This window comes from Neofelis nebulosa, chromosome 14 (genome assembly GCF_028018385.1).
Source record: "Neofelis nebulosa isolate mNeoNeb1 chromosome 14, mNeoNeb1.pri, whole genome shotgun sequence".
Lineage (NCBI taxonomy): Eukaryota > Metazoa > Chordata > Mammalia > Carnivora > Felidae > Neofelis > Neofelis nebulosa.
In genome coordinates this window covers 79422854-79436850 of record NC_080795.1, presented here as the reverse complement: position 1 = coordinate 79436850, position 13997 = coordinate 79422854, and positions in this window count along the sequence as shown.

Here is a 13997-nt window from a genome sequence, read left to right as displayed (position 1 = left end):
GGCAGCTGAGGTGACTAGTGACTAAGACACTGAGTCTGAGTTATCCCAGCTCTTCCAACAGAAGACAAGTTACCGAGCTTGAGTTTCCCCATCCGTTCAATGGAGCAACCATGTCTACCTTTCAAGTTTCTGTGAAGGCTCTCAAGCCAGAGATTGCAAATTTCCCTGCATGGAGAAAGTGTGCTGTCTAGCGCTAAACTCTCTTCTCCCACAGTGTAAAACTTACTCCTCTCCATCAGACGTTCAGCTGAGAACGAGGAATATATACAAAGATCCTTTGTATCCTTCAGTGCATCTTGGGTAGGGATTGATACATCAAATACACCACCCACATTTCCAGATCATTCCTTCTAATACCTGGATTCACATCATTGCACTGTTAGTCACACTCCACCTTAACATGCTGATTCCTGAAAAAGGATTACAAGCACTCTCTGCATAACCCCCAGCTCTCTTGCCCTTTCTTACTAGGCAGTACTCTCTTGGAAAAGCCCCAGACATGTAAAAGAATTCTTCCCTACTCTGTTCCTGCACCCAGGTAGCTAAATATGGCAGAAGGAGCCCAGAACACCATGGACTTATTTGAATTTAGGACTGAATCTCTATGGTGTGGCCCTCGCGCACTCCCACAATGGTCCTACCTTCCCTGGCCCGGTCTCCCCAACTCGGTACAATGGCATGCCATGCTTCTCTCTTCGGATCTCCCAACACTTCTCCTCCACCCCATCCTCACTCTCGGGTGATGGCCTTTCTTTTTGTTCAAAAAATAGAAGTGATAAGAAAAGAAACCCCACGCACTTCTGCTCCCACACGTCCCCACCTGTCAGCATCTGTAAGCACACCTTCTGCCTTCTCTCCCAGTAGATAAACACCCTAAGAAACATTTGGTGGCCAGCCCATCCCCCGCACAGGGAGGCATCTGCTTTCTCCTACTCAAGGACATGGCCGCAGTAACTTTCTACTCCTTTCTACAGCGTCAATTCCTCCTTGTGCTGGGTCATTTTCATGCACATGGATGCACTTCTCCAATCTTAAAAACCTGGTGTTGGTTTCACTTTTCCTTCCGTGCTCTGCTCCATTTCTGCTCCTGTTTACAGCAAAACTCCCTAAAATAGTTGTATACCCTTTCTTTTCCAGGTTCCTCTCTTTGTCTCTCTTAGGCGGTTACCATCCCTTTGCCACCACCTGCTAAAGGCATCACTCTTGAAAATATCTGCACTTGTTCCGGGCTGTGGGCCCCTGTGGCCATGTTTTCAGTCCACATCCTAGTGAAACTACGGGCAGCACACGACACAGTGGATTTCACCCTTTTCCTTCAAACTTTTTAATCTTCCTTTCCTTCTAAGATGACACATTACATAAGTCAGGGTCTTGGCAGATCCAGATGAAATGCTCATCAGGAATTTTCAAAGGGGCATTTTAATGAATGGACTATTTGAAAGAGCATGACAGGGTAAAGGGATGTAGATTCACCTGGAGAATAACCACCCCCCAAGAAGCTGTCAGCACTCCTACACCCCATGGGGTAGAGGATGGAACTGTTGGTACCAGGATCTAGTGGAGAGTTGGGGCCAAGGAAGGGGCAGCTGGGCACAAAGCTTGATCATAGAAGGATACAGTAGCCCCAAACGGCTTTGAGGAAGGATGACATGGGAGGAATAAATATCCCCACCTCTCTCCTGGCACCTTCTGATGTCCTGACAGGGACTCCCACTGGCTAAACCCGAAAGGAATCCCGAGGGCAAGGAAGCCCATGAAATGCATCACATAGGTGACAGCCTTCCAGGACACATAACAGCTGGAGAGGACAAAGAGCAGAGGGTGGTGGTAGCACCATAGGAAACACACTAAATGCTCTCGCATTTTCTCCTGTCACTGACTGCCCCGTCTCCATCTTCTCTGCTGGGTCTCCCTCACCTAAGAGCTGGACTTGCCCATGATTCAGTGCTCAGACCTCTTCTCCTCCCTCTTCACATGACCTTTTCCAACCTCACAGTCTCCAATAATGTCTACATGCTAATGTCCCTATGCTTATAGCCCAAATGGACCTTTCCCCAGAAACCCACCCTGGTATATCCAACCACCTGCTTGACATTGGCCCTTGAGCGTCTACTAGTCACCTGCTGTTTAACATGTCCAAAATTAAACTCCTGAGCAGCACCCCAAAACCTGTTCCAATAATAGTCTTCCTCATCTTAGTAAATGGCAACTTCATCTTTCTAGTGGCTAGGTCAACAGTTTCGACATCATTCTGGCTTTGGGTTTTAACCTCACCAAATATCCTACTTGTCAGCAAATAATTTCTACTCCACCTTCAAGATGGTTCAAGAATTCTGTACTTCCCTTCACCTTGTCTGCTAAGACCCTTGACCAAGCATAGATTATTGCAGTGGGCTCTGTGAGGAGTTGTGGTATGCTACCAAGACCCCTTCCCCCTAAAAACTGAGCTTACATTCCTAGCTGCTGGTAGGGTTGGTGGCTGAAGGTTGTCAGTGAGTCCCTCTCTGGGGAGTGTCCTCCATGGAGGAGAGTTGCTCAGTCCAAGTCACATCTTCACTGTGGGGTCAGTGTACATCCAGAGACTGGCTGCTGTTGGGTAGGAAGGCCCAGCCATCTTGTCTTGAGGTTGGACAGCACTAAAGGGCCATCCCAGCTTCAGAGTCCCATGGATCGGATGCACTTTTTTTTTTTTTTTTTGGCATCGGCATCTCTGTTCAAATCCTCCTTCCACCAAATCCCATTTTCTTCCCTCCCTGGGTACATCCCTCCCCTCAGATATAATTGCTGGTGCACTGTCTACATGCAGATTTCCATCTTGGAGTCCGGCAGGGAAACATATCTAAGACAGCCTCCTCAGTGAGCAAGAGTGAGTTATCATTCTTGCCTGCCTGTAGTGTATCCCTAACCACTATAGCAAGCGTGCCCTTCTAGAGCTTAAGTAGAGCTTAAGTAGTCTGGCAGTTCCCCCCCACCCCCACCAACTAAACATAGAACTGCCATATCCAACGATTCCACTTCTGGATACATGCCCAAAAAGATTGAAAGCAGGGTCTTGAAGAGATATTTGTGCCTCCATGCTCACAGCAGCATCATTCACAACAGCGGAACGGTAGAACCAACCCAAGTGTCCATTTACAGATGAAGAAGCAAAAGGCAGTTTGTCCATACAGTGGACAATAATTCAGCCTTAAACAGGAATAATGTTCTGACGCATGCTAAATGAGGATGAACCTTGAGGACGTTGTGCTTGCAAAATAAGCCAATCACAAAAGCACATTGTATGATTTCACCAGTGTGAGGTACCTGGAGTAGTCAAGTTGGTAGAGACAGAAGGTAGAATGGGGGTTGCCAGGGACTGGGGGGAGGGGGCAGCGGGGCGTTGTTTAGTATCCATAGAGTTTTAGTTTTGCAAGACGAAAAGACTTCTGGATATGTGCACGTACTTAAGATCACTAACTGTACACTTACAAATGGTTAGGATGGCAAATGTTGTATGTATTAGATCACGATTGAAAAACATTGAACAAAACAAAAACTACTTAAGTTGGATTATGTCATCCGTGCTCAAAACTTCTTAGGGATTCCCCCTTTCACTCACAGCATGGTCAAAGTCCTTACAGCCAGGGTCTGTATACATTTACACATTTCTCTGGTGTCCTTCTCCGCCTCCCAGGCCTCCATGAAGGCCCCCAAACATGGCTGGCGCTTCTGAGCACTGCCCTTCTGTTTCCTCCAACAAGAACCTCCTTTCCCGGCAGTATCTGTGTGGCTCATCTCCTCACCCCCTTCACAAGCCTCCACGTGGGCTTTTCTTCTCTAGCTGATTGCAGATGCCCCTTCCCTGGCACTCCCTATCTCCATCCCATACTTCCCTCACCTCCTCAAAACTGAGGATTTTCTCACTTGCTTTAAGACTTACTTATTGTAAGTATTGCAGGCTGGCTCTGCTCTCTAGAATGTCCTCTACAAGGACAGCCATTTTTGCCTCTTCTTTCATGGCTATATCACCAGAGCTGGAAAAGTGACCAGCACATAGTAGGTGGTCAACAAATACTTGTAGGATGAGTGTGTTAGGAGCTGGCCATGAATTTTGTTAATGAAATAGAATCTGTTTGCCCCTTCTCCATATTTAGGATAGTTAAGAAGGCTTGTTTAAAAACACTCTGGTGTTTGGAGCACGTTTTTCTTCCGTGGATTTAGTTTCAGGAAGGATGCAATACACAAGTAGTTTTCAAGAGGGACACTCCTGAAGGTAGATGCTTCAGTACCCAGGGTGGAGACGCTCTTTGATTTTGCTTCCTGGGACCGAGAGAACACAGCTTGTGATGTTTTTGTCCCACTTTTGGATGCATTTGGGCTAAGTTCCTGGAAAGGGAGATGTCCTAGTTAGAGAGGTATGAGTGATGTATCTAGCAACATGGCAAGGTTTCCAAAGTGAGTGATCCAAGTAGGTCCCCATGAGGTAGAGCGGAGGGAATTGGTGGCAGGAACAAAGAGCTTCACCTCTTACCTCTGGGCCACTGCGATTCCGCAAATCTACTCTTACCCATTTATTTGGCAAATATGACCATTCGAGGGACTACTATTTACTAGGAACCATGCCAGTCATGCCTTTAAGACTGGAATTTGGTAAAAGGACTCACTGAAGAGAAGACTGTACCATGATTTCAGCTTATTATATATCTTCCAAGCTGTAGAGCTGAGGGAGCAAGGAGGACGGATTATTTAACTTCAAATTATTGGACCATTTATTAAAAAAACTGTAAAGGCATGATGTACGATGCATCTCAGTTTATTACACGTAAAGGTGTTAATCAGTTTTTCTAGATTCAGGGAATTTCACCTCTGTTGGCTGCAGTGTTCAGCCCATGTTTCTGAACCGAAACATCTACATTGAGGATTCAGCCCGTGGACCTGGGCAAGGAGGACTATGCTCTTTGCTAAAGCAGGCTACTTTCATAGTGCAAAGTTTTTCAAGTATTGAGCAAGAAAATCTTGCAATTTCATATTTTGCCCCAAATTTGTCCCCTTATCATTTTTCCCCCCAACTTCACATAGAGTAGAAATTTATCTTCTGGGTTTTGGGGGTTTTTTGCCCCTTTTTTTTTTTTTTTTTTTTACTAATGAAGGCATCCAACTTAACTTATCAGTGTTCCAGACCCTTCTGTTCTAGTCAATAGGGATAAACATGGGGCCTTAAGATAATGAACAGATCCATCACCCCCCAAGCTTCCTCGTGCATCCCTTAGTGAGCTCTCCTTACATTCTTCTTGTTTTCTCAGGTTCCCAGGCAACCACGCATCTGCTCTCTGTCATTAGAGAATAGCGAGTTTTTTAAATGGACTCACACAGCATGTACTTCTTTTGTTTGGCTTTCTTCATTCAGTATAACTATTTTGAGATTCTTGCATATTGTTGGTCACATGGCTTGTCTCTCTCCCTCCTAAGTGGGATTTCATTGTACAGACACACCAAAATGAGTGTATCCATTCATCTGCTGATGGACACTTGGACTGTTTCTCAGCGTTCGCCTACTACAGATAAGGTGGCGTGGCTGGGGGCTAGGTGGTTCAGTCTGTTCAGCGTCCAACCCTTGATTTCAACTCATCATCTCATGGTTTGTGGGTTCGAGCCCCACATCTGGCTTTGTGCTGAGGGCACAGAGCCTACTTTAGATTCTCTCTCTCCCTCCCTCTCTGCCCCCCTCCCCTGCTCAGGCTCTCTCTCCCAAACTAAATAAACCAAAAAAAAATTTAACAACAACAACAACAAGATGGCTAGGGCATTTGTGTATGAGTCTTTATGTGGACACACACTTCCACATTTGGGACAGTGATCTGTGACAAGAATGGCTGGATCATATGGCAGGTAAATGTTTAAAGAAACAGCCCGACTGTCTTCTACGGTGATCACACCAATTAAGTTCCCACCAGCTGCCTCACTGCCTGATGGAGGTAGAAATACAGGATCTCCCTTGGTCTCATCCCAAGGGTGGAGTTGGGAGTTCTGGCTCCCTACATGGTCTCCACTGACTAGAGAAGGGGATCTCATGCCTTGTTCCAGGTGGGAAGGCGATGCCTCTCTACCTGGCCTTCTCTGAGCTAGCCCCTACCCTGAGAAAAGGGAGGCTCATTAGGGCCTCCAAAGGGCAGAAGAAGTCCAGCCATATGAGTTGGTGTGTATGGGGGTAGGGTAGCAGATTTTTCTTATGTTTTCATGGAGCCAACTGGTTATTATTTAAAAGGTTTCTGTCTTGCTAGGCTGCCTACTTTCTGGCCCTTGACTAGACGGGACAGGCTTTCGTTGGAGCTTTTTGGGGCTGTAGCTGTTGGTGTTTCTGAGTTGCCATTTTCTTTGGCTCCAAGTCTTGGATAAATGAGGCAAAAAGAAAACGCAGGGAACTCATCACCATGTCATTCCTTGGGTCCTGAGATTCCTAGACAGTCTGCCTTCTTCCCTCTACTTCTCAGAATCCCGCCACATTTATTTTACACATAAGGTCCAAGGTGCCCAGGTGCCCTATTGGGAGAAATAGGGCAAAGCACATGTTTTCCATCTTCCTGAAAGTGATGGTTTTAAATGATAATTTTTTGACAGTTTTAGTAGACAGAACACAATTTTTAAATTGATCCTATATCCTATAGCCTTGATAAACCCATATTAATTCTCAGGTTGAAAAAGTACTCTTCTACTTCTGGTTTGTTGAGTGTTTTTATCATAAAAGCCTTCTGGGTTTTGTCAGATGCTTTTCTTCCATCTGTTGAGGTGATTGTGGTTTTTGCCCTTTCTTCTATTTATATGCCATACTGTGTGTTGAATCTTGTATTCTTGGGATAAATCCCATTTGGTCATGTTGTATGATCCTTTTTATAGGTTTCTGGATTTGGTTTTGTAGTAGTTTGTTAGGGTTTTGCATTTATATTCACAAAGGATATCGGTCTAGTGTTTTCTTTTCTTGTGATGTCGTTTGATTTTAGTATTAGGATAAACCTGGCTTCATAGAATGACTTGGGAAGCGTTCTCTCTTCTGTTTGTTGTAAGAGTTTAGGAATAATTGGTTTTAATTCTTTAAATGTTGGTAGCATTCACCAAGAAAGCTGTCTTGTACTGGTGTCTCTCTTTTGGAAGTCTTTGGTGACTGATTCAGTCTGCTCTTGCTATGGGTTTATTCAGCTTTCTATTTGCTTGAGTCAGTTGTAGAAATGTGCCCATTTAGAATTTAGAATCTGTCTTTTTAGAAATGTGTTCTAAATGTGTTTTCATATAGGATGTTTAATTTGTTCGCCTAAACTTTTTCATAGTATTTCCATACAATCCTTATTTCTGTAAAGCCCACAGTGACATTCCCTCTTTGACTCCTGATTTTCGTTATGTGAGTCTTCTGGATTTTTTTTCCTGGTCAGTCTGCATAAAGGTTTGTCAATGATCTTTGCAAAGAGCCAGGCCTTGGTTTTTCTATTGTTTTTGTATCCTCTATTTCATTTATTTCTGCTCTAATGTCCTTCCTTTTTCTTGGTTTGGGTTTAGTTTGCTCTTTCTCTATTTGCTTAACGTAGGAAGTGGGGTTATGCTTCAGATATCTCCTTTTAAAGACAGCAGTTACAGGAACATATTTCCTCCTAAGCACTGCTTCGACTGAATCCCATAAGCTTTGGTATGTTGTGTTTTTGTTTTCATTCATCCCAATGTATTTCCTAATTTCCCTTGAGATTTTCTTTCCTTTGACCCGTTGGTTGTTTGGGCTTGCATTGTTTGATTTCTACATATTTGTGAAATTTCCCAGATTTCCTTGTGTAATTGACTCCTAATTTCTTAGCATTGTGGCCAGAGAACACACTTTGCATGACTTCACTTCTTTTAAATTTATTCGGATTTGTTTTATGGTCTAACAAACAGCCTGCCCTGGAGAACGAGCACTTGAGAGGACAGAGCTGCTCTATGAGGGTCATTAGCCTGGCGTTGGCTGATCGTGTTCAAGCTGTCTGTTTCCTCATCGATCTTCTGTCTAGTTGTTCTGTACACGTGTGGTATTAAAATATTCAACAGCCGAGGCACCTGCGTGGCTCAGTCACTGAGCGTCCGACTCTTGATTTTGGTTCGGGTCATGATCTCAGGGTCGTGGATTGGGCTTCATGCTAGACGTGCAGCCTGCTTCAGATTCTCTATCTCTCTCTGCCCCTCTCCCCAACTCTCTCTCTCTCTAAAATAAAAAAAAATACTCAACTGCTTTTGTTGAATTGTTAATATTGACCTTAAATTCTGTCCATTTTTGCTGCTTTTTTTTTTTTTTTTTTTTTGCTTTGGTTTCTGTCTTACTCTCTACTCTTCATGACATTTTCTGGAGGTAAAGCTCATAACTATGCATTTTCACATGTTCCTGAAGTTTGAGAGCCATAATTCAAGTGAGATTACCTTATTTCAGATGCTGACAGGAGTGCTGATGAGAGCAGAGACCTCCCGTGTTGACATCTAGTCCAGGTTTAGCCTGGTGAATTGCACCAAAAGTGGACCGAGCATGGTTGAAGGCTCTGTTCTTACCTTGAGAGAATGAGCAAACACAGAATGAGAACCAAGAAAAATTATAAAGGACACACCCCATTAAAGCCATAAGAAAACAAAAAAGTTCTCAACGATGACACTGATGTGATGGAGAAAGTTATTTTGCTGGAATGAAATGTCTGATTGTGATGTGGAGCACCATGGGCTCTGCTGGGTAATTTCTGGTGATTTGTGTGTCTTTACTTTTTATTGCCATACGGACACTTAATTTCCTCTCACATCTTACTCCAAACTACTGAAAAACTTAAAAGGATATAGCTCACTATAAAATCATGTCCTTTTACTTGTCCAGACAGACAGACACACACACACACACATGCCATTTGCATGTTAATCTGCCTTATTCTTTCCTCATTAGTCTGAGACAACTCGAGCAATGGTACTTAGCTTCCTGGTGCTAATATGGTCACGAGCAAAAATGATTCTGCCTTGATCATGGGTTCTAGCAGATCAGATGTTTTAGAAGTGTGCCTGCACTCCCATAGCATTTAGTATGAAGCATCTAATCTTAAGTACATTCCTACAATCGAATCAGAAATGAAAACAGAAGGACCTAGTGGAGCCAAGAGGTCTTAAGAACAAGTCTGTAAATAAAAGCATAGTTGATTTGCTAATTGTTCTTCCCTTTGGAAGAACTACCTTATGAAATAAGTTTGTTTTCCACGTTTAGGGGCAGATTGGTGTTAATTAGCTTTTGCTACATACAAACCATCCCAAGATGTAGTGGCTTAACAGGACATCTTCTGTTGACTTCATGAGTCTCTTGGTCAGTGATCTCCCCTGGGCTCAGCTAGGCAGTTCTGTTTATCTCCCTGGGCTCAGCTGACCTCAACTGGGGCTTGTAAGTGAGTCTGCTTGGCATCCAGAAACTCAGCTAAGGCTCCAGGGTTCTCCTCTACGTAGAATCCCATCCTCCAGCAAAGGAAACCAGGTCTGTTGCCATGGAAACTGGCTCTCAGCATAAGAGGAGGCTCGCATCTCCTCCAGGGGCCCAGGCTCCTGATGATGACATCACACCATTTTACTGGCCAAAGCAAGTCAGAGAGTGGGAGCCTAGTTTCACTCTTGATGGGAGGGCTGAAAAGGAGGATGACCTTTTCCTCTCCCCAGTCTACCACAGAGGTCTGCCTAAGAAGTCTAAATAGTTCTGAGTCCCAGGATAATATGTACATGAACGTTTCAAATTCTAGATTCTGGACAAAAACCTTTAAAGATCCGGGTTGGCAAACAGAGCCCATGAGTTGAACTGAGCCTGCTGCCTGATTTTGTAAATAAAGTTATATTGGAACACAGGCACTCGTCTTACATCATCCGTGGTGGCTTTCGTGCTAGAACAGCAGACGTGGGTTGTTACAACTGAGAAGGGATCGCTCACCAAGTCTAAATATTTATTATCTGGCCCTTTGCAGATATGAAAGGTGACCCCTGTTCAAAACCATCGTGCAGGGGCGCCTGGGTGGCGCAGTCGGTTAAGCGTCCGACTTCAGCCAGGTCACGATCTCGCAGTCTGTGAGTTCGAGCCCCGCGTCAGGCTCTGGGCTGATGGCTCAGAGCCTGGAGCCTGTTTCCGATTCTGTGTCTCCCTCTCTCTCTGCCCCTCCCCCGTTCATGCTATGTCTCTCTCTGTCCCAAAAATAAATAAAAAACGTTGAAAAAAAAAAACCATCGTGCAATATCAGGGCCCTGCGTGCATTTTTGTTCATGACCCATCTGGCACCAGGTGGCTGGTAAGATTGCACATCATACTGTTTAAACTATTTTCGATGTATTCCAGTTTCTACCTGGAAGGATAAGTCCTACCCAGTATTCTTTTCCAACACATCTTGGCCAGCATCCTCTGTGCGCTTATTTCCAGACGAACGTTAGAAACCCTTTGTGGCATTTCACCACATCGCACTAAGATTTAGGTTGGAGTCATAGAATCGTAAGTAGACTTGAAAAGAACGGATAATGTGTAACACTGAGTGTGCCCACCTGGGAAGACAGCACAGTTCTCTCTTCAAATCTGCTGGATACCCATCAAGAAAACTTGGCCAGATTTTCATGTGTGTGTGTGTGTGTGTGTGTGTGTGTGTCTGTGTGTCTGTGTGTGTCTGTATGTGTGTGTGTGTTTAGTTTTCGTTATTTTGTTTGTTTTCAGATATGATGTGTTCATTTATTTTAAGGCTGTTGAGGTAGTTCATCCTTTTTATTGCTCTTATGAGAGAAAAATGTTTTAATGTACTTAGTGGTGAATGTTCAGGCACATTAGAAGCCATCAAGAAGCACTTAATGGGGTAATTTAATTAAAACCAGTTCTCGGAGGCCCTTCTACGCATCCCTGTATTAGCTGTCTTTGTATATCTGCATGCATTTGAAAGTAGAAAATTATATACCTCTTAAAAGTATTTAAAACACCCATCTCGCACTGGCATTGGCATCACAGAGCCACAAGTAATACCACTCTCCAAAAGTGCCTGCACATAAGTCATTCAGACTTCTTTCTGCTGGGCACTTTGGGCCTTTCTCAGTGTTGCCTGCAGTGTAGAACCGTGCCTTCTGGTCCTTTTGCTGAAGCCACTCAAAATTCTTCAGTGACTTTTACGGGAACCCTGTGGTCACACATCCCCGTTTGGGATCCAACTTGGCCGGGGAAATAGCACCTTTCCTTCCTCTCCTTGGCAGGGACCTTGCCGTGGCCTTGACAATGATTTGGACTGACTGGAACCTTGGGGTGCACGGGATGACAGCCAGGGAACGGGAGAGACGAGGAGGGGGCCACGTGTCCCTCCCCACTGTTCTAACAGGCCAGCCAGAGCCAGCCTCCCCGGGAGCGCTAGCACTGCATGGCGGGCTCCCCTGTCCACACTGTGTGCTGGAGCGTGTGGTAGGGTTGGAGCTTCCCACTGGACTCTTCCTTCCTCGCAGCTTTGCTTCGAGAGAAGATGCCGACTCTAGGTTCCTCTCAGGTGCTCTCATTTCCATTTAACAGATGGTGGTTTCCACTTGGCTGCTTCGTACATCGGCAGCCCAAGTCCACGTACAGGCCACTCCCGGTATGTCTTTGGCTCAGGGAAAAGGCAAACTGTTGGTGAATAATTTCCTGTGCCTACGAATTGGTAAAGATGCCAAATTATACTCATTTCAAATCATGCTTGTCCATTTTTAAAGGATGGTCTTACTAACTGGACCAGGCAACTGTCGGTTAACCTAATTTTAGTGTAATAAGGAGGGACGTTGGAATTATTGTCGTATAAAGATGCTCTCATGATATGGTAGTTGCTTTATCTTGAGACACTGCAATATGGACATGATTGTCCTCTAACAGAACTTGAAGGACATTCTGGGGATACAAAAAAACACTCTGTCCATGCTGCTCCAAAGACAGGGCTATAAAGCACTGAATGAATATTCTAAAATAACATTTGTTTTCCATATAAAGAAGATTCATTTTGACAAATTCAGATGTTCAGAAATGGAAAAGGCTTATCTGAGCGGTAGTGAGCTCACTAGCAGTGGAGGTATTTAAGCAGGGAAGAAAGGCTTTGCTTGGGATCCCCTGCTATCATTTCCTAGCGTGGAGCGTGCTATTTTGCACCTAAGAGGCAGTACAGAAGAGCAGAAGTAACGCAGGAACTGTGGAATCAGACCCACCTGGTTACAATCTTCCATCATTTACACTGGGGCAAATCACTTAATTCTCACCAAGGCTTAGCTCCCCTTCTGTAAAATAGAGGTCATCCAGATGTCACCTCTGCATATTCAGCCGCCAGCGCAGCAGTAACAAAATACCAAAGACCGGGTGGTGTAAACAACGGAAATTTATTTTCTCATAATTCTGGAAGCCAGAAGATAAAGGCCACGCAAGGAATCAGCAAGGTTGGCTTCCTCTGAAATCTCTCTCCTTGAATTCCAGAGGCCGCCTTCTCGCTGTGTCCTCTGCATGGTCTTCCCCCAGTGTGTGCCCGTGTCCTAATCTCTTCTTCTTATAAGGACACCATATTGGATCAGGGCCCACTCTGCTGACCTCACTTTAACTGCATGGCCTCTGTAAAGGCCCTCTTTCCAAAAACAGTCACATCTGGAGGTCTTGGGGATTAGGGCTTCAACAGTGTGGGGGGGGGGGCGGGCGACACAGTTCAGCCCATTACACTTCCTATCCTTGGGTCACTTTTTTGTCCACATGCACTGTCCTGGTGTTCATCCCATTACTAACCTGGACAGAGAACAATGTGTATCTTTGTGTCTGGCTAGAATAATCCACCTGCAGAAAAAGCTTTGGATGAAGATTTCCCAGGATGGAGGAGGGGCTTCAGGCACACACCCCTCCACAGCACGTGACCTATAGTCATGAGTCTGCTTTTCTCTTTGTGACACAGGGGACTCAGAAGCCAGTGTTTCCCTCAGGGAGAGACCCTTCTCTACTTGAATGCCTCCATGAAGTTAACTCCGTGAAATGTCCTCTTAGAAATTTCGCCCAGTTTCTTGCAGCATGACGTTGGGGAAGCCTGGAAGGAATATTTTCTTCCAACACCCGCTCCTCTTCTGGGATTGTTTAGTTGTATGTGGTTTTCCTGTTTCCTCTCCTCCTGCAGCCTCAGGAGCAGCAAGCTTCCACTCCCTTCTCGGTAGATCCCACCTCCGATTCCGTTGCCAAAGGCGCCCTCTTCCATTAGTCAGAGATGAGCATGTGTCCCGGGCTTCCACCAGCGCTCTGCAAACAAAGGGGCCACGTCTCAGCAGAGCACCCCCTTCCTAGAAGACAGTTTCCAGGGACCTTCAGAGACTCGTCCCCCCTCCCCACCCCATCCCCAGGCGGCTCACCTTGGATTTCTCCTGACTCCACGCAGGGCTGCACGCTCTTACTGAGTGAATTCTGCTGACTACACTTCCATCTTGGTTCAGCAGGCTAATAACTGCATGTGTCTCAGGTGGGAAGAGTGGAGGGGTGGGGGCAGGCAGGAGCGTTAACCAAGCTCAGTAAGGCTTTTTGTTTGGTTTTTGAATGAATGTGCGACTAGATGAATGCTATAAAAGAGATTCAAGGATTCCAAAGGGTATTGTACGCTGGGAGTTGGCCCTGAGATTACTTTGATGTTCTTTTCTCATCGTGGAATTCAGAATTGCTAATTCTGACTTGCTTTCTTCCCATTTCTACAGAGCCCTATTTTTTTTATAGCCAGTGCTGATGGAATGCTCACTATGGGCCAGACACGGGTCCAAGTGCTTTAGTTATATTGACTCATGTAATGCTCCCAGACACTGTGTGAGGACAGACTCTCACTATGCCCCCTTTTGTCCTGGGGAAACTGAGGCAAAGAGCGATTAATAACCCACCTAGGGTCACGCAGCTCGTTAGAAGCACACCTTGTTCACATTCAGGCTTTCTGGGTCCAGAGCCAGTAGGTGGGGCCCACACCCCTCTTCTAACAATGGTGTGTCCTTTCTTTTGAACTCAC